Below are 25782 nucleotides of genomic sequence, written 5' to 3' on the forward strand. Positions count from 1 at the left end.
GATTGATTGATTGATTGATTGATTGATTGATTGATTGATGCAGCACAACAGTCAAATAGTGGAGTGGAGTAGGGGAACAGCAAACAGCCAATAAAGCAGCCCGCCCGCTCGCCTGCCCGCCACAATGGACCTACCTGTGTACACTAGATGGATGTGATGGAATGTACTGTCGTCCCTACATTTTAAGAAGAAGTAAGAATTGCAGTTGCAACAAAGCCTTGCTTGCCTACAAAGAGAGCAGCAATTTGGATTTGTTACTATGTTACCTAGAAGAATAACAAACTGTGCAAGGATGGAGGTTGTAGGAGCAAGGAGAAGTTGTCTGTAAAGTTGGTGGATGCCTATTTTCCATTTTGCAGTCCCTTGTCTCCCTCTTGTGGCCTCCTGGAGGCAACTAGCTGTGCAAAAAAAAGACAGCCTGGCGGCCGGCTGTTGCAGTGTTGCCCTCTCAGGCAACACTGAGTGACTGACTGAGCCTCACCGTCTTATATAAAGTTCAGACGGAACTTTGCACGTGTCATAGTGGAGCCCTCAGGATTCCAGAGCCAGCTTTCTGACATCATAATGGGGCCTCAGAGATAAAAGCCTGGGCCCAGGCAGTGTTGGTCAGTGCTGCTCAGCAGGCAGCACTGGACTGGACTGGATTACAGCTGATACAAGGTGTGAAGGAACAAGGGGTGGCTGTGGGCATGCACTTGCTGCCGCTGCCAGTGTTTATCTGCATGGCAGCAGGGCATTTGGGCGTTGCCAGGAAGGCGTTTTTATGTAGATTCCTCCTCTTTCAGCACTGCATTGTGGTGCAAGCAAAAGAAGCAAATCCTGTCTGGCTTCCTCTCCGGCCTTTATTCACCTCCCGTGTAGCTGTGAGTGTGTGAGCCTGCAGGGCCCCATGGAATTGCCTAGAAGTAGGCTGAATCGCTGCAAGGGCTGAACAGCAGTATCGGGCAGGCTCGGGCAACGCGCGGCCCGTTCGGGTTATCGCTTCTCGGCCTTTTGGCTAAGATCAAGTGTAGTATCTGTTCTTATCAGTTTAATATCTGATACGTCCCCTATCTGGGGACCATATATTAAATGGATTTTTAGAACAGGGAGATGGAAATAGAGCTTGCTCTGTCCACTCCACGCATTGACCTGGTATTGCAGTATTTCCAGGACCGGTGCACCCTTTCCTTATGTGTTGACTAAAAGCAGATTCCAAAAGTGTTTTTTGTCTTTGCTATTGTTTCTGTCTTTCTGAAGGGATCTCCCCTTTTAATCCCATTATTTCAACACCTGTTGGAAAATGCATGAGTGATAATGAGCTCATTGATTAAATGCAATTAATGAATAGATTGCCACCTCTTGTTGTGTGTCGTCTGTGTTTCTGTGTTTCCGGCATTTCACATTGGAACACCTCATTCACCTTCCTTGTCTTCTCTCCGCCCTCCCTTTTAGGTAAGTTAAAGAGCTGCACCTGAGCCAGCCACTGATTGATTGATTGATTGATTGATTGATTGATTGATTGATTGATTGATTGATTGATTGATTGATGCAGCACAACAGTCAAATAGTGGAGTGGAGTAGGGGAACAGCAAACAGCCAATAAAGCAGCCCGCCCGCTCGCCTGCCCGCCACAATGGACCTACCTGTGTACACTAGATGGATGTGATGGAATGTACTGTCGTCCCTACATTTCAAGAAGAAGTAAGAATTGCAGTTGCAACAAAGCCTTGCTTGCCTACAAAGAGAGCAGCAATTTGGATTTGTTACTATGTTACCTAGAAGAATAACAAACTGTGCAAGGATGGAGGTTGTAGGAGCAAGGAGAAGTTGTCTGTAAAGTTGGTGGATGCCTATTTTCCATTTTGCAGTCCCTTGTCTCCCTCTTGTGGCCTCCTGGAGGCAACTAGCTGTGCAAAAAAAAGACAGCCTGGCGGCCGGCTGTTGCAGTGTTGCCCTCTCAGGCAACACTGAGTGACTGACTGAGCCTCACCGTCTTATATAAAGTTCAGACGGAACTTTGCACGTGTCATAGTGGAGCCCTCAGGATTCCAGAGCCAGCTTTCTGACATCATAATGGGGCCTCAGAGATAAAAGCCTGGGCCCAGGCAGTGTTGGTCAGTGCTGCTCAGCAGGCAGCACTGGACTGGACTGGATTACAGCTGATACAAGGTGTGAAGGAACAAGGGGTGGCTGTGGGCATGCACTTGCTGCCGCTGCCAGTGTTTATCTGCATGGCAGCAGGGCATTTGGGCGTTGCCAGGAAGGCGTTTTTATGTAGATTCCTCCTCTTTCAGCACTGCATTGTGGTGCAAGCAAAAGAAGCAAATCCTGTCTGGCTTCCTCTCCGGCCTTTATTCACCTCCCGTGTAGCTGTGAGTGTGTGAGCCTGCAGGGCCCCATGGAATTGCCTAGAAGTAGGCTGAATCGCTGCAAGGGCTGAACAGCAGTATCGGGCAGGCTCGGGCAACGCGCGGCCCGTTCGGGTTATCGCTTCTCGGCCTTTTGGCTAAGATCAAGTGTAGTATCTGTTCTTATCAGTTTAATATCTGATACGTCCCCTATCTGGGGACCATATATTAAATGGATTTTTAGAACAGGGAGATGGAAATAGAGCTTGCTCTGTCCACTCCACGCATTGACCTGGTATTGCAGTATTTCCAGGACCGGTGCACCCTTTCCTTATGTGTTGACTAAAAGCAGATTCCAAAAGTGTTTTTTGTCTTTGCTATTGTTTCTGTCTTTCTGAAGGGATCTCCCCTTTTAATCCCATTATTTCAACACCTGTTGGACAATGCATGAGTGATAATGAGCTCATTGATTAAATGCAATTAATGAATAGATTGCCACCTCTTGTTGTGTGTCGTCTGTGTTTCTGTGTTTCCGGCATTTCACATTGGAACACCTCATTCACCTTCCTTGTCTTCTCTCCGCCCTCCCTTTTAGGTAAGTTAAAGAGCTGCACCTGAGCCAGCCACTGATTGATTGATTGATTGATTGATTGATTGATTGATTGATGCAGCACAACAGTCAAATAGTGGAGTGGAGTAGGGGAACAGCAAACAGCCAATAAAGCAGCCCGCCCGCTCGCCTGCCCGCCACAATGGACCTACCTGTGTACACTAGATGGATGTGATGGAATGTACTGTCGTCCCTACATTTCAAGAAGAAGTAAGAATTGCAGTTGCAACAAAGCCTTGCTTGCCTACAAAGAGAGCAGCAATTTGGATTTGTTACTATGTTACCTAGAAGAATAACAAACTGTGCAAGGATGGAGGTTGTAGGAGCAAGGAGAAGTTGTCTGTAAAGTTGGTGGATGCCTATTTTCCATTTTGCAGTCCCTTGTCTCCCTCTTGTGGCCTCCTGGAGGCAACTAGCTGTGCAAAAAAAAGACAGCCTGGCGGCCGGCTGTTGCAGTGTTGCCCTCTCAGGCAACACTGAGTGACTGACTGAGCCTCACCGTCTTATATAAAGTTCAGACGGAACTTTGCACGTGTCATAGTGGAGCCCTCAGGATTCCAGAGCCAGCTTTCTGACATCATAATGGGGCCTCAGAGATAAAAGCCTGGGCCCAGGCAGTGTTGGTCAGTGCTGCTCAGCAGGCAGCACTGGACTGGACTGGATTACAGCTGATACAAGGTGTGAAGGAACAAGGGGTGGCTGTGGGCATGCACTTGCTGCCGCTGCCAGTGTTTATCTGCATGGCAGCAGGGCATTTGGGCGTTGCCAGGAAGGCGTTTTTATGTAGATTCCTCCTCTTTCAGCACTGCATTGTAGTGCAAGCAAAAGAAGCAAATCCTGTCTGGCTTCCTCTCCGGCCTTTATTCACCTCCCGTGTAGCTGTGAGTGTGTGAGCCTGCAGGGCCCCATGGAATTGCCTAGAAGTAGGCTGAATCGCTGCAAGGGCTGAACAGCAGTATCGGGCAGGCTCGGGCAACGCGCGGCCCGTTCGGGTTATCGCTTCTCGGCCTTTTGGCTAAGATCAAGTGTAGTATCTGTTCTTATCAGTTTAATATCTGATACGTCCCCTATCTGGGGACCATATATTAAATGGATTTTTAGAACAGGGAGATGGAAATAGAGCTTGCTCTGTCCACTCCACGCATTGACCTGGTATTGCAGTATTTCCAGGACCGGTGCACCCTTTCCTTATGTGTTGACTAAAAGCAGATTCCAAAAGTGTTTTTTGTCTTTGCTATTGTTTCTGTCTTTCTGAAGGGATCTCCCCTTTTAATCCCATTATTTCAACACCTGTTGGACAATGCATGAGTGATAATGAGCTCATTGATTAAATGCAATTAATGAATAGATTGCCACCTCTTGTTGTGTGTCGTCTGTGTTTCTGTGTTTCCGGCATTTCACATTGGAACACCTCATTCACCTTCCTTGTCTTCTCTCCGCCCTCCCTTTTAGGTAAGTTAAAGAGCTGCACCTGAGCCAGCCACTGATTGATTGATTGATTGATTGATTGATTGATTGATTGATTGATTGATGCAGCACAACAGTCAAATAGTGGAGTGGAGTAGGGGAACAGCAAACAGCCAATAAAGCAGCCCGCCCGCTCGCCTGCCCGCCACAATGGACCTACCTGTGTACACTAGATGGATGTGATGGAATGTACTGTCGTCCCTACATTTCAAGAAGAAGTAAGAATTGCAGTTGCAACAAAGCCTTGCTTGCCTACAAAGAGAGCAGCAATTTGGATTTGTTACTATGTTACCTAGAAGAATAACAAACTGTGCAAGGATGGAGGTTGTAGGAGCAAGGAGAAGTTGTCTGTAAAGTTGGTGGATGCCTATTTTCCATTTTGCAGTCCCTTGTCTCCCTCTTGTGGCCTCCTGGAGGCAACTAGCTGTGCAAAAAAAAGACAGCCTGGCGGCCGGCTGTTGCAGTGTTGCCCTCTCAGGCAACACTGAGTGACTGACTGAGCCTCACCGTCTTATATAAAGTTCAGACGGAACTTTGCACATGTCATAGTGGAGCCCTCAGGATTCCAGAGCCAGCTTTCTGACATCATAATGGGGCCTCAGAGATAAAAGCCTGGGCCCAGGCAGTGTTGGTCAGTGCTGCTCAGCAGGCAGCACTGGACTGGACTGGATTACAGCTGATACAAGGTGTGAAGGAACAAGGGGTGGCTGTGGGCATGCACTTGCTGCCGCTGCCAGTGTTTATCTGCATGGCAGCAGGGCATTTGGGCGTTGCCAGGAAGGCGTTTTTATGTAGATTCCTCCTCTTTCAGCACTGCATTGTGGTGCAAGCAAAAGAAGCAAATCCTGTCTGGCTTCCTCTCCGGCCTTTATTCACCTCCCGTGTAGCTGTGAGTGTGTGAGCCTGCAGGGCCCCATGGAATTGCCTAGAAGTAGGCTGAATCGCTGCAAGGGCTGAACAGCAGTATCGGGCAGGCTCGGGCAACGCGCGGCCCGTTCGGGTTATCGCTTCTCGGCCTTTTGGCTAAGATCAAGTGTAGTATCTGTTCTTATCAGTTTAATATCTGATACGTCCCCTATCTGGGGACCATATATTAAATGGATTTTTAGAACAGGGAGATGGAAATAGAGCTTGCTCTGTCCACTCCACGCATTGACCTGGTATTGCAGTATTTCCAGGACCGGTGCACCCTTTCCTTATGTGTTGACTAAAAGCAGATTCCAAAAGTGTTTTTTGTCTTTGCTATTGTTTCTGTCTTTCTGAAGGGATCTCCCCTTTTAATCCCATTATTTCAACACCTGTTGGACAATGCATGAGTGATAATGAGCTCATTGATTAAATGCAATTAATGAATAGATTGCCACCTCTTGTTGTGTGTCGTCTGTGTTTCTGTGTTTCCGGCATTTCACATTGGAACACCTCATTCACCTTCCTTGTCTTCTCTCCGCCCTCCCTTTTAGGTAAGTTAAAGAGCTGCACCTGAGCCAGCCACTGATTGATTGATTGATTGATTGATTGATTGATTGATTGATTGATTGATTGATGCAGCACAACAGTCAAATAGTGGAGTGGAGTAGGGGAACAGCAAACAGCCAATAAAGCAGCCCGCCCGCTCGCCTGCCCGCCACAATGGACCTACCTGTGTACACTAGATGGATGTGATGGAATGTACTGTCGTCCCTACATTTCAAGAAGAAGTAAGAATTGCAGTTGCAACAAAGCCTTGCTTGCCTACAAAGAGAGCAGCAATTTGGATTTGTTACTATGTTACCTAGAAGAATAACAAACTGTGCAAGGATGGAGGTTGTAGGAGCAAGGAGAAGTTGTCTGTAAAGTTGGTGGATGCCTATTTTCCATTTTGCAGTCCCTTGTCTCCCTCTTGTGGCCTCCTGGAGGCAACTAGCTGTGCAAAAAAAAGACAGCCTGGCGGCCGGCTGTTGCAGTGTTGCCCTCTCAGGCAACACTGAGTGACTGACTGAGCCTCACCGTCTTATATAAAGTTCAGACGGAACTTTGCACGTGTCATAGTGGAGCCCTCAGGATTCCAGAGCCAGCTTTCTGACATCATAATGGGGCCTCAGAGATAAAAGCCTGGGCCCAGGCAGTGTTGGTCAGTGCTGCTCAGCAGGCAGCACTGGACTGGACTGGATTACAGCTGATACAAGGTGTGAAGGAACAAGGGGTGGCTGTGGGCATGCACTTGCTGCCGCTGCCAGTGTTTATCTGCATGGCAGCAGGGCATTTGGGCGTTGCCAGGAAGGCGTTTTTATGTAGATTCCTCCTCTTTCAGCACTGCATTGTGGTGCAAGCAAAAGAAGCAAATCCTGTCTGGCTTCCTCTCCGGCCTTTATTCACCTCCCGTGTAGCTGTGAGTGTGTGAGCCTGCAGGGCCCCATGGAATTGCCTAGAAGTAGGCTGAATCGCTGCAAGGGCTGAACAGCAGTATCGGGCAGGCTCGGGCAACGTGCGGCCCGTTCGGGTTATCGCTTCTCGGCCTTTTGGCTAAGATCAAGTGTAGTATCTGTTCTTATCAGTTTAATATCTGATACGTCCCCTATCTGGGGACCATATATTAAATGGATTTTTAGAACAGGGGGATGGAAATAGAGCTTGCTCTGTCCACTCCACGCATTGACCTGGTATTGCAGTATTTCCAGGACCGGTGCACCCTTTCCTTATGTGTTGACTAAAAGCAGATTCCAAAAGTGTTTTTTGTCTTTGCTATTGTTTCTGTCTTTCTGAAGGGATCTCCCCTTTTAATCCCATTATTTCAACACCTGTTGGACAATGCATGAGTGATAATGAGCTCATTGATTAAATGCAATTAATGAATAGATTGCCACCTCTTGTTGTGTGTCGTCTGTGTTTCTGTGTTTCCGGCATTTCACATTGGAACACCTCATTCACCTTCCTTGTCTTCTCTCCGCCCTCCCTTTTAGGTAAGTTAAAGAGCTGCACCTGAGCCAGCCACTGATTGATTGATTGATTGATTGATTGATTGATTGATTGATTGATTGATGCAGCACAACAGTCAAATAGTGGAGTGGAGTAGGGGAACAGCAAACAGCCAATAAAGCAGCCCGCCCGCTCGCCTGCCCGCCACAATGGACCTACCTGTGTACACTAGATGGATGTGATGGAATGTACTGTCGTCCCTACATTTCAAGAAGAAGTAAGAATTGCAGTTGCAACAAAGCCTTGCTTGCCTACAAAGAGAGCAGCAATTTGGATTTGTTACTATGTTACCTAGAAGAATAACAAACTGTGCAAGGATGGAGGTTGTAGGAGCAAGGAGAAGTTGTCTGTAAAGTTGGTGGATGCCTATTTTCCATTTTGCAGTCCCTTGTCTCCCTCTTGTGGCCTCCTGGAGGCAACTAGCTGTGCAAAAAAAAGACAGCCTGGCGGCCGGCTGTTGCAGTGTTGCCCTCTCAGGCAACACTGAGTGACTGACTGAGCCTCACCGTCTTATATAAAGTTCAGACGGAACTTTGCACGTGTCATAGTGGAGCCCTCAGGATTCCAGAGCCAGCTTTCTGACATCATAATGGGGCCTCAGAGATAAAAGCCTGGGCCCAGGCAGTGTTGGTCAGTGCTGCTCAGCAGGCAGCACTGGACTGGACTGGATTACAGCTGATACAAGGTGTGAAGGAACAAGGGGTGGCTGTGGGCATGCACTTGCTGCCGCTGCCAGTGTTTATCTGCATGGCAGCAGGGCATTTGGGCGTTGCCAGGAAGGCGTTTTTATGTAGATTCCTCCTCTTTCAGCACTGCATTGTGGTGCAAGCAAAAGAAGCAAATCCTGTCTGGCTTCCTCTCCGGCCTTTATTCACCTCCCGTGTAGCTGTGAGTGTGTGAGCCTGCAGGGCCCCATTTAATTGCCTAGAAGTAGGCTGAATCGCTGCAAGGGCTGAACAGCAGTATCGGGCAGGCTCGGGCAACGCGCGGCCCGTTCGGGTTATCGCTTCTCGGCCTTTTGGCTAAGATCAAGTGTAGTATCTGTTCTTATCAGTTTAATATCTGATACGTCCCCTATCTGGGGACCATATATTAAATGGATTTTTAGAACAGGGAGATGGAAATAGAGCTTGCTCTGTCCACTCCACGCATTGACCTGGTATTGCAGTATTTCCAGGACCGGTGCACCCTTTCCTTATGTGTTGACTAAAAGCAGATTCCAAAAGTGTTTTTTGTCTTTGCTATTGTTTCTGTCTTTCTGAAGGGATCTCCCCTTTTAATCCCATTATTTCAACACCTGTTGGACAATGCATGAGTGATAATGAGCTCATTGATTAAATGCAATTAATGAATAGATTGCCACCTCTTGTTGTGTGTCGTCTGTGTTTCTGTGTTTCCGGCATTTCACATTGGAACACCTCATTCACCTTCCTTGTCTTCTCTCCGCCCTCCCTTTTAGGTAAGTTAAAGAGCTGCACCTGAGCCAGCCACTGATTGATTGATTGATTGATTGATTGATTGATTGATTGATTGATTGATTGATGCAGCACAACAGTCAAATAGTGGAGTGGAGTAGGGGAACAGCAAACAGCCAATAAAGCAGCCCGCCCGCTCGCCTGCCCGCCACAATGGACCTACCTGTGTACACTAGATGGATGTGATGGAATGTACTGTCGTCCCTACATTTCAAGAAGAAGTAAGAATTGCAGTTGCAACAAAGCCTTGCTTGCCTACAAAGAGAGCAGCAATTTGGATTTGTTACTATGTTACCTAGAAGAATAACAAACTGTGCAAGGATGGAGGTTGTAGGAGCAAGGAGAAGTTGTCTGTAAAGTTGGTGGATGCCTATTTTCCATTTTGCAGTCCCTTGTCTCCCTCTTGTGGCCTCCTGGAGGCAACTAGCTGTGCAAAAAAAAGACAGCCTGGCGGCCGGCTGTTGCAGTGTTGCCCTCTCAGGCAACACTGAGTGACTGACTGAGCCTCACCGTCTTATATAAAGTTCAGACGGAACTTTGCACGTGTCATAGTGGAGCCCTCAGGATTCCAGAGCCAGCTTTCTGACATCATAATGGGGCCTCAGAGATAAAAGCCTGGGCCCAGGCAGTGTTGGTCAGTGCTGCTCAGCAGGCAGCACTGGACTGGACTGGATTACAGCTGATACAAGGTGTGAAGGAACAAGGGGTGGCTGTGGGCATGCACTTGCTGCCGCTGCCAGTGTTTATCTGCATGGCAGCAGGGCATTTGGGCGTTGCCAGGAAGGCGTTTTTATGTAGATTCCTCCTCTTTCAGCACTGCATTGTGGTGCAAGCAAAAGAAGCAAATCCTGTCTGGCTTCCTCTCCGGCCTTTATTCACCTCCCGTGTAGCTGTGAGTGTGTGAGCCTGCAGGGCCCCATGGAATTGCCTAGAAGTAGGCTGAATCGCTGCAAGGGCTGAACAGCAGTATCGGGCAGGCTCGGGCAACGCGCGGCCCGTTCGGGTTATCGCTTCTCGGCCTTTTGGCTAAGATCAAGTGTAGTATCTGTTCTTATCAGTTTAATATCTGATACGTCCCCTATCTGGGGACCATATATTAAATGGATTTTTAGAACAGGGAGATGGAAATAGAGCTTGCTCTGTCCACTCCACGCATTGACCTGGTATTGCAGTATTTCCAGGACCGGTGCACCCTTTCCTTATGTGTTGACTAAAAGCAGATTCCAAAAGTGTTTTTTGTCTTTGCTATTGTTTCTGTCTTTCTGAAGGGATCTCCCCTTTTAATCCCATTATTTCAACACCTGTTGGACAATGCATGAGTGATAATGAGCTCATTGATTAAATGCAATTAATGAATAGATTGCCACCTCTTGTTGTGTGTCGTCTGTGTTTCTGTGTTTCCGGCATTTCACATTGGAACACCTCATTCACCTTCCTTGTCTTCTCTCCGCCCTCCCTTTTAGGTAAGTTAAAGAGCTGCACCTGAGCCAGCCACTGATTGATTGATTGATTGATTGATTGATTGATTGATTGATTGATTGATTGATTGATTGATGCAGCACAACAGTCAAATAGTGGAGTGGAGTAGGGGAACAGCAAACAGCCAATAAAGCAGCCCGCCCGCTCGCCTGCCCGCCACAATGGACCTACCTGTGTACACTAGATGGATGTGATGAAATGTACTGTCGTCCCTACATTTCAAGAAGAAGTAAGAATTGCAGTTGCAACAAAGCCTTGCTTGCCTACAAAGAGAGCAGCAATTTGGATTTGTTACTATGTTACCTAGAAGAATAACAAACTGTGCAAGGATGGAGGTTGTAGGAGCAAGGAGAAGTTGTCTGTAAAGTTGGTGGATGCCTATTTTCCATTTTGCAGTCCCTTGTCTCCCTCTTGTGGCCTCCTGGAGGCAACTAGCTGTGCAAAAAAAAGACAGCCTGGCGGCCGGCTGTTGCAGTGTTGCCCTCTCAGGCAACACTGAGTGACTGACTGAGCCTCACCGTCTTATATAAAGTTCAGACGGAACTTTGCACGTGTCATAGTGGAGCCCTCAGGATTCCAGAGCCAGCTTTCTGACATCATAATGGGGCCTCAGAGATAAAAGCCTGGGCCCAGGCAGTGTTGGTCAGTGCTGCTCAGCAGGCAGCACTGGACTGGACTGGATTACAGCTGATACAAGGTGTGAAGGAACAAGGGGTGGCTGTGGGCATGCACTTGCTGCCGCTGCCAGTGTTTATCTGCATGGCAGCAGGGCATTTGGGCGTTGCCAGGAAGGCGTTTTTATGTAGATTCCTCCTCTTTCAGCACTGCATTGTGGTGCAAGCAAAAGAAGCAAATCCTGTCTGGCTTCCTCTCCGGCCTTTATTCACCTCCCGTGTAGCTGTGAGTGTGTGAGCCTGCAGGGCCCCATGGAATTGCCTAGAAGTAGGCTGAATCGCTGCAAGGGCTGAACAGCAGTATCGGGCAGGCTCGGGCAACGCGCGGCCCGTTCGGGTTATCGCTTCTCGGCCTTTTGGCTAAGATCAAGTGTAGTATCTGTTCTTATCAGTTTAATATCTGATACGTCCCCTATCTGGGGACCATATATTAAATGGATTTTTAGAACAGGGAGATGGAAATAGAGCTTGCTCTGTCCACTCCACGCATTGACCTGGTATTGCAGTATTTCCAGGACCGGTGCACCCTTTCCTTATGTGTTGACTAAAAGCAGATTCCAAAAGTGTTTTTTGTCTTTGCTATTGTTTCTGTCTTTCTGAAGGGATCTCCCCTTTTAATCCCATTATTTCAACACCTGTTGGACAATGCATGAGTGATAATGAGCTCATTGATTAAATGCAATTAATGAATAGATTGCCACCTCTTGTTGTGTGTCGTCTGTGTTTCTGTGTTTCCGGCATTTCACATTGGAACACCTCATTCACCTTCCTTGTCTTCTCTCCGCCCTCCCTTTTAGGTAAGTTAAAGAGCTGCACCTGAGCCAGCCACTGATTGATTGATTGATTGATTGATTGATTGATTGATTGATTGATTGATTGATTGATTGATGCAGCACAACAGTCAAATAGTGGAGTGGAGTAGGGGAACAGCAAACAGCCAATAAAGCAGCCCGCCCGCTCGCCTGCCCGCCACAATGGACCTACCTGTGTACACTAGATGGATGTGATGGAATGTACTGTCGTCCCTACATTTCAAGAAGAAGTAAGAATTGCAGTTGCAACAAAGCCTTGCTTGCCTACAAAGAGAGCAGCAATTTGGATTTGTTACTATGTTACCTAGAAGAATAACAAACTGTGCAAGGATGGAGGTTGTAGGAGCAAGGAGAAGTTGTCTGTAAAGTTGGTGGATGCCTATTTTCCATTTTGCAGTCCCTTGTCTCCCTCTTGTGGCCTCCTGGAGGCAACTAGCTGTGCAAAAAAAAGACAGCCTGGCGGCCGGCTGTTGCAGTGTTGCCCTCTCAGGCAACACTGAGTGACTGACTGAGCCTCACCGTCTTATATAAAGTTCAGACGGAACTTTGCACGTGTCATAGTGGAGCCCTCAGGATTCCAGAGCCAGCTTTCTGACATCATAATGGGGCCTCAGAGATAAAAGCCTGGGCCCAGGCAGTGTTGGTCAGTGCTGCTCAGCAGGCAGCACTGGACTGGACTGGATTACAGCTGATACAAGGTGTGAAGGAACAAGGGGTGGCTGTGGGCATGCACTTGCTGCCGCTGCCAGTGTTTATCTGCATGGCAGCAGGGCATTTGGGCGTTGCCAGGAAGGCGTTTTTATGTAGATTCCTCCTCTTTCAGCACTGCATTGTGGTGCAAGCAAAAGAAGCAAATCCTGTCTGGCTTCCTCTCCGGCCTTTATTCACCTCCCGTGTAGCTGTGAGTGTGTGAGCCTGCAGGGCCCCATGGAATTGCCTAGAAGTAGGCTGAATCGCTGCAAGGGCTGAACAGCAGTATCGGGCAGGCTCGGGCAACGCGCGGCCCGTTCGGGTTATCGCTTCTCGGCCTTTTGGCTAAGATCAAGTGTAGTATCTGTTCTTATCAGTTTAATATCTGATACGTCCCCTATCTGGGGACCATATATTAAATGGATTTTTAGAACAGGGAGATGGAAATAGAGCTTGCTCTGTCCACTCCACGCATTGACCTGGTATTGCAGTATTTCCAGGACCGGTGCACCCTTTCCTTATGTGTTGACTAAAAGCAGATTCCAAAAGTGTTTTTTGTCTTTGCTATTGTTTCTGTCTTTCTGAAGGGATCTCCCCTTTTAATCCCATTATTTCAACACCTGTTGGACAATGCATGAGTGATAATGAGCTCATTGATTAAATGCAATTAATGAATAGATTGCCACCTCTTGTTGTGTGTCGTCTGTGTTTCTGTGTTTCCGGCATTTCACATTGGAACACCTCATTCACCTTCCTTGTCTTCTCTCCGCCCTCCCTTTTAGGTAAGTTAAAGAGCTGCACCTGAGCCAGCCACTGATTGGATGATTGATTGATTGATTGATTGATTGATTGATGCAGCACAACAGTCAAATAGTGGAGTGGAGTAGGGGAACAGCAAACAGCCAATAAAGCAGCCCGCCCGCTCGCCTGCCCGCCACAATGGACCTACCTGTGTACACTAGATGGATGTGATGGAATGTACTGTCGTCCCTACACTTCAAGAAGAAGTAAGAATTGCAGTTGCAACAAAGCCTTGCTTGCCTACAAAGAGAGCAGCAATTTGGATTTGTTACTATGTTACCTAGAAGAATAACAAACTGTGCAAGGATGGAGGTTGTAGGAGCAAGGAGAAGTTGTCTGTAAAGTTGGTGGATGCCTATTTTCCATTTTGCAGTCCCTTGTCTCCCTCTTGTGGCCTCCTGGAGGCAACTAGCTGTGCAAAAAAAAGACAGCCTGGCGGCCGGCTGTTGCAGTGTTGCCCTCTCAGGCAACACTGAGTGACTGACTGAGCCTCACCGTCTTATATAAAGTTCAGACGGAACTTTGCACGTGTCATAGTGGAGCCCTCAGGATTCCAGAGCCAGCTTTCTGACATCATAATGGGGCCTCAGAGATAAAAGCCTGGGCCCAGGCAGTGTTGGTCAGTGCTGCTCAGCAGGCAGCACTGGACTGGACTGGATTACAGCTGATACAAGGTGTGAAGGAACAAGGGGTGGCTGTGGGCATGCACTTGCTGCCGCTGCCAGTGTTTATCTGCATGGCAGCAGGGCATTTGGGCGTTGCCAGGAAGGCGTTTTTATGTAGATTCCTCCTCTTTCAGCACTGCATTGTGGTGCAAGCAAAAGAAGCAAATCCTGTCTGGCTTCCTCTCCGGCCTTTATTCACCTCCCGTGTAGCTGTGAGTGTGTGAGCCTGCAGGGCCCCATGGAATTGCCTAGAAGTAGGCTGAATCGCTGCAAGGGCTGAACAGCAGTATCGGGCAGGCTCGGGCAACGCGCGGCCCGTTCGGGTTATCGCTTCTCGGCCTTTTGGCTAAGATCAAGTGTAGTATCTGTTCTTATCAGTTTAATATCTGATACGTCCCCTATCTGGGGACCATATATTAAATGGATTTTTAGAACAGGGAGATGGAAATAGAGCTTGCTCTGTCCACTCCACGCATTGACCTGGTATTGCAGTATTTCCAGGACCGGTGCACCCTTTCCTTATGTGTTGACTAAAAGCAGATTCCAAAAGTGTTTTTTGTCTTTGCTATTGTTTCTGTCTTTCTGAAGGGATCTCCCCTTTTAATCCCATTATTTCAACACCTGTTGGACAATGCATGAGTGATAATGAGCTCATTGATTAAATGCAATTAATGAATAGATTGCCACCTCTTGTTGTGTGTCGTCTGTGTTTCTGTGTTTCCGGCATTTCACATTGGAACACCTCATTCACCTTCCTTGTCTTCTCTCCGCCCTCCCTTTTAGGTAAGTTAAAGAGCTGCACCTGAGCCAGCCACTGATTGATTGATTGATTGATTGATTGATTGATTGATTGATTGATTGATTGATTGATGCAGCACAACAGTCAAATAGTGGAGTGGAGTAGGGGAACAGCAAACAGCCAATAAAGCAGCCCGCCCGCTCGCCTGCCCGCCACAATGGACCTACCTGTGTACACTAGATGGATGTGATGGAATGTACTGTCGTCCCTACATTTCAAGAAGAAGTAAGAATTGCAGTTGCAACAAAGCCTTGCTTGCCTACAAAGAGAGCAGCAATTTGGATTTGTTACTATGTTACCTAGAAGAATAACAAACTGTGCAAGGATGGAGGTTGTAGGAGCAAGGAGAAGTTGTCTGTAAAGTTGGTGGATGCCTATTTTCCATTTTGCAGTCCCTTGTCTCCCTCTTGTGGCCTCCTGGAGGCAACTAGCTGTGCAAAAAAAAGACAGCCTGGCGGCCGGCTGTTGCAGTGTTGCCCTCTCAGGCAACACTGAGTGACTGACTGAGCCTCACCGTCTTATATAAAGTTCAGACGGAACTTTGCACGTGTCATAGTGGAGCCCTCAGGATTCCAGAGCCAGCTTTCTGACATCATAATGGGGCCTCAGAGATAAAAGCCTGGGCCCAGGCAGTGTTGGTCAGTGCTGCTCAGCAGGCAGCACTGGACTGGACTGGATTACAGCTGATACAAGGTGTGAAGGAACAAGGGGTGGCTGTGGGCATGCACTTTCTGCCGCTGCCAGTGTTTATCTGCATGGCAGCAGGGCATTTGGGCGTTGCCAGGAAGGCGTTTTTATGTAGATTCCTCCTCTTTCAGCACTGCATTGTGGTGCAAGCAAAAGAAGCAAATCCTGTCTGGCTTCCTCTCCGGCCTTTATTCACCTCCCGTGTAGCTGTGAGTGTGTGAGCCTGCAGGGCCCCATGGAATTGCCTAGAAGTAGGCTGAATCGCTGCAAGGGCTGAACAGCAGTATCGGGCAGGCTCGGGCAACGCGCGGCCCGTTCGGGTTATCGCTTCTCGGCCTTTTGGCTAAGATCAAGTGTAGTATCTGTTCTTATCAGTTTAATATCTGATACGTCCCCTATCTGGGGACCATATATTAAATGGATTTTTAGAACAGGGAGATGGAAATAGAGCTTGCTCTGTCCACTCCACGCATTGACCTGGTATTGCAGTATTTCCAGGACCGGTGCACCCTTTCCTTATGTGTTGACTAAAAGCAGATTCCAAAAGTGTTTTTTGTCTTTGCTATTGTTTCTGTCTTTCTGAAGGGATCTCCCCTTTTAATCCCATTATTTCAACACCTGTTGGACAATGCATGAGTGATAATGAGCTCATTGATTAAATGCAATTAATGAATAGATTGCCACCTCTTGTTGTGTGTCGTCTGTGTTTCTGTGTTTCCGGCATTTCACATTGGAACACCTCATTCACCTTCCTTGTCTTCTCTCCGCCCTCCCTTTTAGGTAAGTTAAAGAGCTGCACCTGAGCCAGCCACTGATTGATTGATTGATTGATTGATTGATTGATTGATTGATTGATTGATGCAGCACAACAGTCAAATAGTGGAGTGGAGTAGGGGAACAGCAAACAGCCAATAAAGCAGCCCGCCCGCTCGCCTGCCCGCCACAATGGACCTACCTGTGTACACTAGATGGATGTGATGGAATGTACTGTCGTCCCTACATTTCAAGAAGAAGTAAGAATTGCAGTTGCAACAAAGCCTTGCTTGCCTACAAAGAGAGCAGCAATTTGGATTTGTTACTATGTTACCTAGAAGAATAACAAACTGTGCAAGGATGGAGGTTGTAGGAGCAAGGAGAAGTTGTCTGTAAAGTTGGTGGATGCCTATTTTCCATTTTGCAGTCCCTTGTCTCCCTCTTGTGGCCTCCTGGAGGCAACTAGCTGTGCAAAAAAAAGACAGCCTGGCGGCCGGCTGTTGCAGTGTTGCCCTCTCAGGCAACACTGAGTGACTGACTGAGCCTCACCGTCTTATATAAAGTTCAGACGGAACTTTGCACGTGTCATAGTGGAGCCCTCAGGATTCCAGAGCCAGCTTTCTGACATCATAATGGGGCCTCAGAGATAAAAGCCTGGGCCCAGGCAGTGTTGGTCAGTGCTGCTCAGCAGGCAGCACTGGACTGGACTGGATTACAGCTGATACAAGGTGTGAAGGAACAAGGGGTGGCTGTGGGCATGCACTTGCTGCCGCTGCCAGTGTTTATCTGCATGGCAGCAGGGCATTTGGGCGTTGCCAGGAAGGCGTTTTTATGTAGATTCCTCCTCTTTCAGCACTGCATTGTGGTGCAAGCAAAAGAAGCAAATCCTGTCTGGCTTCCTCTCCGGCCTTTATTCACCTCCCGTGTAGCTGTGAGTGTGTGAGCCTGCAGGGCCCCATGGAATTGCCTAGAAGTAGGCTGAATCGCTGCAAGGGCTGAACAGCAGTATCGGGCAGGCTCGGGCAACGCGCGGCCCGTTCGGGTTATCGCTTCTCGGCCTTTTGGCTAAGATCAAGTGTAGTATCTGTTCTTATCAGTTTAATATCTGATACGTCCCCTATCTGGGGACCATATATTAAATGGATTTTTAGAACAGGGAGATGGAAATAGAGCTTGCTCTGTCCACTCCACGCATTGACCTGGTATTGCAGTATTTCCAGGACCGGTGCACCCTTTCCTTATGTGTTGACTAAAAGCAGATTCCAAAAGTGTTTTTTGTCTTTGCTATTGTTTCTGTCTTTCTGAAGGGATCTCCCCTTTTAATCCCATTATTTCAACACCTGTTGGACAATGCATGAGTGATAATGAGCTCATTGATTAAATGCAATTAATGAATAGATTGCCACCTCTTGTTGTGTGTCGTCTGTGTTTCTGTGTTTCCGGCATTTCACATTGGAACACCTCATTCACCTTCCTTGTCTTCTCTCCGCCCTCCCTTTTAGGTAAGTTAAAGAGCTGCACCTGAGCCAGCCACTGATTGATTGATTGATTGATTGATTGATTGATTGATTGATTGATTGATTGATTGATTGATTGATTGATTGATTGATTGATTGATGCAGCACAACAGTCAAATAGTGGAGTGGAGTAGGGGAACAGCAAACAGCCAATAAAGCAGCCCGCCCGCTCGCCTGCCCGCCACAATGGACCTACCTGTGTACACTAGATGGATGTGATGGAATGTACTGTCGTCCCTACATTTCAAGAAGAAGTAAGAATTGCAGTTGCAACAAAGCCTTGCTTGCCTACAAAGAGAGCAGCAATTTGGATTTGTTACTATGTTACCTAGAAGAATAACAAACTGTGCAAGGATGGAGGTTGTAGGAGCAAGGAGAAGTTGTCTGTAAAGTTGGTGGATGCCTATTTTCCATTTTGCAGTCCCTTGTCTCCCTCTTGTGGCCTCCTGGAGGCAACTAGCTGTGCAAAAAAAAGACAGCCTGGCGGCCGGCTGTTGCAGTGTTGCCCTCTCAGGCAACACTGAGTGACTGACTGAGCCTCACCGTCTTATATAAAGTTCAGACGGAACTTTGCACGTGTCATAGTGGAGCCCTCAGGATTCCAGAGCCAGCTTTCTGACATCATAATGGGGCCTCAGAGATAAAAGCCTGGGCCCAGGCAGTGTTGGTCAGTGCTGCTCAGCAGGCAGCACTGGACTGGACTGGATTACAGCTGATACAAGGTGTGAAGGAACAAGGGGTGGCTGTGGGCATGCACTTGCTGCCGCTGCCAGTGTTTATCTGCATGGCAGCAGGGCATTTGGGCGTTGCCAGGAAGGCGTTTTTATGTAGATTCCTCCTCTTTCAGCACTGCATTGTGGTGCAAGCAAAAGAAGCAAATCCTGTCTGGCTTCCTCTCCGGCCTTTATTCACCTCCCGTGTAGCTGTGAGTGTGTGAGCCTGCAGGGCCCCATGGAATTGCCTAGAAGTAGGCTGAATCGCTGCAAGGGCTGAACAGCAGTATCGGGCAGGCTCGGGCAACGCGCGGCCCGTTCGGGTTATCGCTTCTCGGCCTTTTGGCTAAGATCAAGTGTAGTATCTGTTCTTATCAGTTTAATATCTGATACGTCCCCTATCTGGGGACCATATATTAAATGGATTTTTAGAACAGGGAGATGGAAATAGAGCTTGCTCTGTCCACTCCACGCATTGACCTGGTATTGCAGTATTTCCAGGACCGGTGCACCCTTTCCTTATGTGTTGACTAAAAGCAGATTCCAAAAGTGTTTTTTGTCTTTGCTATTGTTTCTGTCTTTCTGAAGGGATCTCCCCTTTTAATCCCATTATTTCAACACCTGTTGGACAATGCATGAGTGATAATGAGCTCATTGATTAAATGCAATTAATGAATAGATTGCCACCTCTTGTTGTGTGTCGTCTGTGTTTCTGTGTTTCCGGCATTTCACATTGGAACACCTCATTCACCTTCCTTGTCTTCTCTCCGCCCTCCCTTTTAGGTAAGTTAAAGAGCTGCACCTGAGCCAGCCACTGATTGGATGATTGATTGATTGATTGATTGATTGATTGATTGATTGATTGATGCAGCACAACAGTCAAATAGTGGAGTGGAGTAGGGGAACAGCAAACAGCCAATAAAGCAGCCCGCCCGCTCGCCTGCCCGCCACAATGGACCTACCTGTGTACACTAGATGGATGTGATGGAATGTACTGTCGTCCCTACACTTCAAGAAGAAGTAAGAATTGCAGTTGCAACAAAGCCTTGCTTGCCTACAAAGAGAGCAGCAATTTGGATTTGTTACTATGTTACCTAGAAGAATAACAAACTGTGCAAGGATGGAGGTTGTAGGAGCAAGGAGAAGTTGTCTGTAAAGTTGGTGGATGCCTATTTTCCATTTTGCAGTCCCTTGTCTCCCTCTTGTGGCCTCCTGGAGGCAACTAGCTGTGCAAAAAAAAGACAGCCTGGCGGCCGGCTGTTGCAGTGTTGCCCTCTCAGGCAACACTGAGTGACTGACTGAGCCTCACCGTCTTATATAAAGTTCAGACGGAACTTTGCACGTGTCATAGTGGAGCCCTCAGGATTCCAGAGCCAGCTTTCTGACATCATAATGGGGCCTCAGAGATAAAAGCCTGGGCCCAGGCAGTGTTGGTCAGTGCTGCTCAGCAGGCAGCACTGGACTGGACTGGATTACAGCTGATACAAGGTGTGAAGGAACAAGGGGTGGCTGTGGGCATGCACTTGCTGCCGCTGCCAGTGTTTATCTGCATGGCAGCAGGGCATTTGGGCGTTGCCAGGAAGGCGTTTTTATGTAGATTCCTCCTCTTTCAGCACTGCATTGTGGTGCAAGCAAAAGAAGCAAATCCTGTCTGGCTTCCTCTCCGGCCTTTATTCACCTCCCGTGTAGCTGTGAGTGTGTGAGCCTGCAGGGCCCCATGGAATTGCCTAGAAGTAGGCTGAATCGCTGCAAGGGCTGAACAGCAGTATCGGGCAGGCTCGGGCAACGCGCGGCCCGTTCGGGTTATCGCTTCTCGGCCTTTTGGCTAAGATCAAGTGTAGTATCTGTTCTTATCAGTTTAATATCTGATACGTCCCCTATCTGGGGACCATATATTAAATGGATTTTTAGAACAGGGAGATGGAAATAGAGCTTGCTCTGTCCACTCCACGCATTGACCTGGTATTGCAGTATTTCCAGGACCGATGCACCCTTTCCTTATGTGTTGACTAAAAGCAGATTCCAAAAGTGTTTTTTGTCTTTGCTATTGTTTCTGTCTTTCTGAAGGGATCTCCCCTTTTAATCCCATTATTTCAACACCTGTTGGACAATGCATGAGTGATAATGAGCTCATTGATTAAATGCAATTAATGAATAGATTGCCACCTCTTGTTGTGTGTCGTCTGTGTTTCTGTGTTTCCGGCATTTCACATTGGAACACCTCATTCACCTTCCTTGTCTTCTCTCCGCCCTCCCTTTTAGGTAAGTTAAAGAGCTGCACCTGAGCCAGCCACTGATTGATTGATTGATTGATTGATTGATTGATTGATTGATTGATTGATTGATTGATTGATTGATGCAGCACAACAGTCAAATAGTGGAGTGGAGTAGGGGAACAGCAAACAGCCAATAAAGCAGCCCGCCCGCTCGCCTGCCCGCCACAATGGACCTACCTGTGTACACTAGATGGATGTGATGGAATGTACTGTCGTCCCTACACTTCAAGAAGAAGTAAGAATTGCAGTTGCAACAAAGCCTTGCTTGCCTACAAAGAGAGCAGCAATTTGGATTTGTTACTATGTTACCTAGAAGAATAACAAACTGTGCAAGGATGTAGGTTGTAGGAGCAAGGAGAAGTTGTCTGTAAAGTTGGTGGATGCCTATTTTCCATTTTGCAGTCCCTTGTCTCCCTCTTGTGGCCTCCTGGAGGCAACTAGCTGTGCAAAAAAAAGACAGCCTGGCGGCCGGCTGTTGCAGTGTTGCCCTCTCAGGCAACACTGAGTGACTGACTGAGCCTCACCGTCTTATATAAAGTTCAGACGGAACTTTGCACGTGTCATAGTGGAGCCCTCAGGATTCCAGAGCCAGCTTTCTGACATCATAATGGGGCCTCAGAGATAAAAGCCTGGGCCCAGGCAGTGTTGGTCAGTGCTGCTCAGCAGGCAGCACTGGACTGGACTGGATTACAGCTGATACAAGGTGTGAAGGAACAAGGGGTGGCTGTGGGCATGCACTTGCTGCCGCTGCCAGTGTTTATCTGCATGGCAGCAGGGCATTTGGGCGTTGCCAGGAAGGCGTTTTTATGTAGATTCCTCCTCTTTCAGCACTGCATTGTGGTGCAAGCAAAAGAAGCAAATCCTGTCTGGCTTCCTCTCCGGCCTTTATTCACCTCCCGTGTAGCTGTGAGTGTGTGAGCCTGCAGGGCCCCATGGAATTGCCTAGAAGTAGGCTGAATCGCTGCAAGGGCTGAACAGCAGTATCGGGCAGGCTCGGGCAACGCGCGGCCCGTTCGGGTTATCGCTTCTCGGCCTTTTGGCTAAGATCAAGTGTAGTATCTGTTCTTATCAGTTTAATATCTGATACGTCCCCTATCTGGGGACCATATATTAAATGGATTTTTAGAACAGGGAGATGGAAATAGAGCTTGCTCTGTCCACTCCACGCATTGACCTGGTATTGCAGTATTTCCAGGACCGGTGCACCCTTTCCTTATGTGTTGACTAAAAGCAGATTCCAAAAGTGTTTTTTGTCTTTGCTATTGTTTCTGTCTTTCTGAAGGGATCTCCCCTTTTAATCCCATTATTTCAACACCTGTTGGACAATGCATGAGTGATAATGAGCTCATTGATTAAATGCAATTAATGAATAGATTGCCACCTCTTGTTGTGTGTCGTCTGTGTTTCTGTGTTTCCGGCATTTCACATTGGAACACCTCATTCACCTTCCTTGTCTTCTCTCCGCCCTCCCTTTTAGGTAAGTTAAAGAGCTGCACCTGAGCCAGCCACTGATTGATTGATTGATTGATTGATTGATTGATTGATTGATTGATTGATTGATTGATTGATTGATGCAGCACAACAGTCAAATAGTGGAGTGGAGTAGGGGAACAGCAAACAGCCAATAAAGCAGCCCGCCCGCTCGCCTGCCCGCCACAATGGACCTACCTGTGTACACTAGATGGATGTGATGGAATGTACTGTCGTCCCTACATTTCAAGAAGAAGTAAGAATTGCAGTTGCAACAAAGCCTTGCTTGCCTACAAAGAGAGCAGCAATTTGGATTTGTTACTATGTTACCTAGAAGAATAACAAACTGTGCAAGGATGGAGGTTGTAGGAGCAAGGAGAAGTTGTCTGTAAAGTTGGTGGATGCCTATTTTCCATTTTGCAGTCCCTTGTCTCCCTCTTGTGGCCTCCTGGAGGCAACTAGCTGTGCAAAAAAAAGACAGCCTGGCGGCCGGCTGTTGCAGTGTTGCCCTCTCAGGCAACACTGAGTGACTGACTGAGCCTCACCGTCTTATATAAAGTTCAGACGGAACTTTGCACGTGTCATAGTGGAGCCCTCAGGATTCCAGAGCCAGCTTTCTGACATCATAATGGGGCCTCAGAGATAAAAGCCTGGGCCCAGGCAGTGTTGGTCAGTGCTGCTCAGCAGGCAGCACTGGACTGGACTGGATTACAGCTGATACAAGGTGTGAAGGAACAAGGGGTGGCTGTGGGCATGCACTTGCTGCCGCTGCCAGTGTTTATCTGCATGGCAGCAGGGCATTTGGGCGTTGCCAGGAAGGCGTTTTTATGTAGATTCCTCCTCTTTCAGCACTGCATTGTGGTGCAAGCAAAAGAAGCAAATCCTGTCTGGCTTCCTCTCCGGCCTTTATTCACCTCCCGTGTAGCTGTGAGTGTGTGAGCCTGCAGGGCCCCATGGAATTGCCTAGAAGTAGGCTGAATCGCTGCAAGGGCTGAACAGCAGTATCGGGCAGGCTCGGGCAACGCGCGGCCCGTTCGGGTTATCGCTTCTCGGCCTTTTGGCTAAGATCAAGTGTAGTATCTGTTCTTATCAGTTTAATATCTGATACGTCCCCTATCTGGGGACCATATATTAAATGGATTTTTAGAACAGGGAGATGGAAATAGAGCTTGCTCTGTCCACTCCACGCATTGACCTGGTATTGCAGTATTTCCAGGACCGGTGCACCCTTTCCTTATGTGTTGACTAAAAGCAGATTCCAAAAGTGTTTTTTGTCTTTGCTATTGTTTCTGTCTTTCTGAAGGGATCTCCCCTTTTAATCCCATTATTTCAACACCTGTTGGACAATGCATGAGTGATAATGAGCTCATTGATTAAATGCAATTAATGAATAGATTGCCACCTCTTGTTGTGTGTCGTCTGTGTTTCTGTGTTTCCGGCATTTCACATTGGAACACCTCATTCACCTTCCTTGTCTTCTCTCCGCCCTCCCTTTTAGGTAAGTTAAAGAGCTGCACCTGAGCCAGCCACTGATTGATTGATTGATTGATTGATTGATTGATTGATTGATTGATTGATTGATTGATTGATGCAGCACAACAGTCAAATAGTGGAGTGGAGTAGGGGAACAGCAAACAGCCAATAAAGCAGCCCGCCCGCTCGCCTGCCCGCCACAATGGACCTACCTGTGTACACTAGATGGATGTGATGGAATGTACTGTCGTCCCTACATTTCAAGAAGAAGTAAGAATTGCAGTTGCAACAAAGCCTTGCTTGCCTACAAAGAGAGCAGCAATTTGGATTTGTTACTATGTTACCTAGAAGAATAACAAACTGTGCAAGGATGGAGGTTGTAGGAGCAAGGAGAAGTTGTCTGTAAAGTTGGTGGATGCCTATTTTCCATTTTGCAGTCCCTTGTCTCCCTCTTGTGGCCTCCTGGAGGCAACTAGCTGTGCAAAAAAAAGACAGCCTGGCGGCCGGCTGTTGCAGTGTTGCCCTCTCAGGCAACACTGAGTGACTGACTGAGCCTCACCGTCTTATATAAAGTTCAGACGGAACTTTGCACGTGTCATAGTGGAGCCCTCAGGATTCCAGAGCCAGCTTTCTGACATCATAATGGGGCCTCAGAGATAAAAGCCTGGGCCCAGGCAGTGTTGGTCAGTGCTGCTCAGCAGGCAGCACTGGACTGGACTGGATTACAGCTGATACAAGGTGTGAAGGAACAAGGGGTGGCTGTGGGCATGCACTTGATGCCGCTGCCAGTGTTTATCTGCATGGCAGCAGGGCATTTGGGCGTTGCCAGGAAGGCGTTTTTATGTAGATTCCTCCTCTTTCAGCACTGCATTGTGGTGCAAGCAAAAGAAGCAAATCCTGTCTGGCTTCCTCTCCGGCCTTTATTCACCTCCCGTGTAGCTGTGAGTGTGTGAGCCTGCAGGGCCCCATGGAATTGCCTAGAAGTAGGCTGAATCGCTGCAAGGGCTGAACAGCAGTATCGGGCAGGCTCGGGCAACGCGCGGCCCGTTCGGGTTATCGCTTCTCGGCCTTTTGGCTAAGATCAAGTGTAGTATCTGTTCTTATCAGTTTAATATCTGATACGTCCCCTATCTGGGGACCATATATTAAATGGATTTTTAGAACAGGGAGATGGAAATAGAGCTTGCTCTGTCCACTCCACGCATTGACCTGGTATTGCAGTATTTCCAGGACCGGTGCACCCTTTCCTTATGTGTTGACTAAAAGCAGATTCCAAAAGTGTTTTTTGTCTTTGCTATTGTTTCTGTCTTTCTGAAGGGATCTCCCCTTTTAATCCCATTATTTCAACACCTGTTGGACAATGCATGAGTGATAATGAGCTCATTGATTAAATGCAATTAATGAATAGATTGCCACCTCTTGTTGTGTGTCGTCTGTGTTTCTGTGTTTCCGGCATTTCACATTGGAACACCTCATTCACCTTCCTTGTCTTCTCTCCGCCCTCCCTTTTAGGTAAGTTAAAGAGCTGCACCTGAGCCAGCCACTGATTGATTGATTGATTGATTGATTGATTGATTGATTGATTGATTGATGCAGCACAACAGTCAAATAGTGGAGTGGAGTAGGGGAACAGCAAACAGCCAATAAAGCAGCCCGCCCGCTCGCCTGCCCGCCACAATGGACCTACCTGTGTACACTAGATGGATGTGATGGAATGTACTGTCGTCCCTACATTTCAAGAAGAAGTAAGAATTGCAGTTGCAACAAAGCCTTGCTTGCCTACAAAGAGAGCAGCAATTTGGATTTGTTACTATGTTACCTAGAAGAATAACAAACTGTGCAAGGATGGAGGTTGTAGGAGCAAGGAGAAGTTGTCTGTAAAGTTGGTGGATGCCTATTTTCCATTTTGCAGTCCCTTGTCTCCCTCTTGTGGCCTCCTGGAGGCAACTAGCTGTGCAAAAAAAAGACAGCCTGGCGGCCGGCTGTAGCAGTGTTGCCCTCTCAGGCAACACTGAGTGACTGACTGAGCCTCACCGTCTTATATAAAGTTCAGACGGAACTTTGCACGTGTCATAGTGGAGCCCTCAGGATTCCAGAGCCAGCTTTCTGACATCATAATGGGGCCTCAGAGATAAA

General features: G+C 47.7%; 17 non-coding genes across 17 annotated transcripts; all 17 read left to right on the plus strand.

Moving 5' to 3' along the window:
• The first annotated feature begins 977 nt into the window (after positions 1–977).
• On the plus strand, positions 978–1168 carry LOC142693990 (U2 spliceosomal RNA). Its single transcript, XR_012862272.1, has one exon. It is a non-coding gene; the product is annotated as a U2 spliceosomal RNA (small nuclear RNA).
• Positions 1169–2468: 1300 nt separating this feature from the next.
• LOC142693991 (U2 spliceosomal RNA) lies at positions 2469–2659 on the plus strand. Its single transcript, XR_012862273.1, has one exon. It is a non-coding gene; the product is annotated as a U2 spliceosomal RNA (small nuclear RNA).
• A 1276-nt stretch (positions 2660–3935) lies between these two features.
• Positions 3936–4126, plus strand: LOC142693992 (U2 spliceosomal RNA). Its single transcript, XR_012862274.1, has one exon. It is a non-coding gene; the product is annotated as a U2 spliceosomal RNA (small nuclear RNA).
• A 1284-nt stretch (positions 4127–5410) lies between these two features.
• LOC142693993 (U2 spliceosomal RNA) lies at positions 5411–5601 on the plus strand. Its single transcript, XR_012862275.1, has one exon. It is a non-coding gene; the product is annotated as a U2 spliceosomal RNA (small nuclear RNA).
• A 1288-nt stretch (positions 5602–6889) lies between these two features.
• LOC142693802 (U2 spliceosomal RNA) lies at positions 6890–7080 on the plus strand. The gene has a single exon (XR_012862105.1). It is a non-coding gene; the product is annotated as a U2 spliceosomal RNA (small nuclear RNA).
• Positions 7081–8364: 1284 nt separating this feature from the next.
• On the plus strand, positions 8365–8555 carry LOC142693995 (U2 spliceosomal RNA). The gene has a single exon (XR_012862277.1). It is a non-coding gene; the product is annotated as a U2 spliceosomal RNA (small nuclear RNA).
• A 1288-nt stretch (positions 8556–9843) lies between these two features.
• Positions 9844–10034, plus strand: LOC142693996 (U2 spliceosomal RNA). Its single transcript, XR_012862278.1, has one exon. It is a non-coding gene; the product is annotated as a U2 spliceosomal RNA (small nuclear RNA).
• A 1296-nt stretch (positions 10035–11330) lies between these two features.
• LOC142693997 (U2 spliceosomal RNA) lies at positions 11331–11521 on the plus strand. Its single transcript, XR_012862279.1, has one exon. It is a non-coding gene; the product is annotated as a U2 spliceosomal RNA (small nuclear RNA).
• Positions 11522–12817: 1296 nt separating this feature from the next.
• LOC142693999 (U2 spliceosomal RNA) lies at positions 12818–13008 on the plus strand. Its single transcript, XR_012862280.1, has one exon. It is a non-coding gene; the product is annotated as a U2 spliceosomal RNA (small nuclear RNA).
• A 1276-nt stretch (positions 13009–14284) lies between these two features.
• Positions 14285–14475, plus strand: LOC142694000 (U2 spliceosomal RNA). Its single transcript, XR_012862281.1, has one exon. It is a non-coding gene; the product is annotated as a U2 spliceosomal RNA (small nuclear RNA).
• Positions 14476–15767: 1292 nt separating this feature from the next.
• On the plus strand, positions 15768–15958 carry LOC142694001 (U2 spliceosomal RNA). Its single transcript, XR_012862282.1, has one exon. It is a non-coding gene; the product is annotated as a U2 spliceosomal RNA (small nuclear RNA).
• Positions 15959–17242: 1284 nt separating this feature from the next.
• Positions 17243–17433, plus strand: LOC142694002 (U2 spliceosomal RNA). Its single transcript, XR_012862283.1, has one exon. It is a non-coding gene; the product is annotated as a U2 spliceosomal RNA (small nuclear RNA).
• Positions 17434–18753: 1320 nt separating this feature from the next.
• Positions 18754–18944, plus strand: LOC142694003 (U2 spliceosomal RNA). Its single transcript, XR_012862284.1, has one exon. It is a non-coding gene; the product is annotated as a U2 spliceosomal RNA (small nuclear RNA).
• Positions 18945–20232: 1288 nt separating this feature from the next.
• Positions 20233–20423, plus strand: LOC142694377 (U2 spliceosomal RNA). Its single transcript, XR_012862622.1, has one exon. It is a non-coding gene; the product is annotated as a U2 spliceosomal RNA (small nuclear RNA).
• Positions 20424–21723: 1300 nt separating this feature from the next.
• LOC142694004 (U2 spliceosomal RNA) lies at positions 21724–21914 on the plus strand. Its single transcript, XR_012862285.1, has one exon. It is a non-coding gene; the product is annotated as a U2 spliceosomal RNA (small nuclear RNA).
• Positions 21915–23214: 1300 nt separating this feature from the next.
• On the plus strand, positions 23215–23405 carry LOC142694005 (U2 spliceosomal RNA). The gene has a single exon (XR_012862286.1). It is a non-coding gene; the product is annotated as a U2 spliceosomal RNA (small nuclear RNA).
• A 1296-nt stretch (positions 23406–24701) lies between these two features.
• Positions 24702–24892, plus strand: LOC142694007 (U2 spliceosomal RNA). The gene has a single exon (XR_012862288.1). It is a non-coding gene; the product is annotated as a U2 spliceosomal RNA (small nuclear RNA).
• Positions 24893–25782: the final 890 nt, after the last annotated feature.

The sequence above is a fragment of the Rhinoderma darwinii genome (assembly GCF_050947455.1).
Source record: "Rhinoderma darwinii isolate aRhiDar2 chromosome 5 unlocalized genomic scaffold, aRhiDar2.hap1 SUPER_5_unloc_45, whole genome shotgun sequence".
NCBI classification, from domain to species: domain Eukaryota; kingdom Metazoa; phylum Chordata; class Amphibia; order Anura; family Rhinodermatidae; genus Rhinoderma; species Rhinoderma darwinii.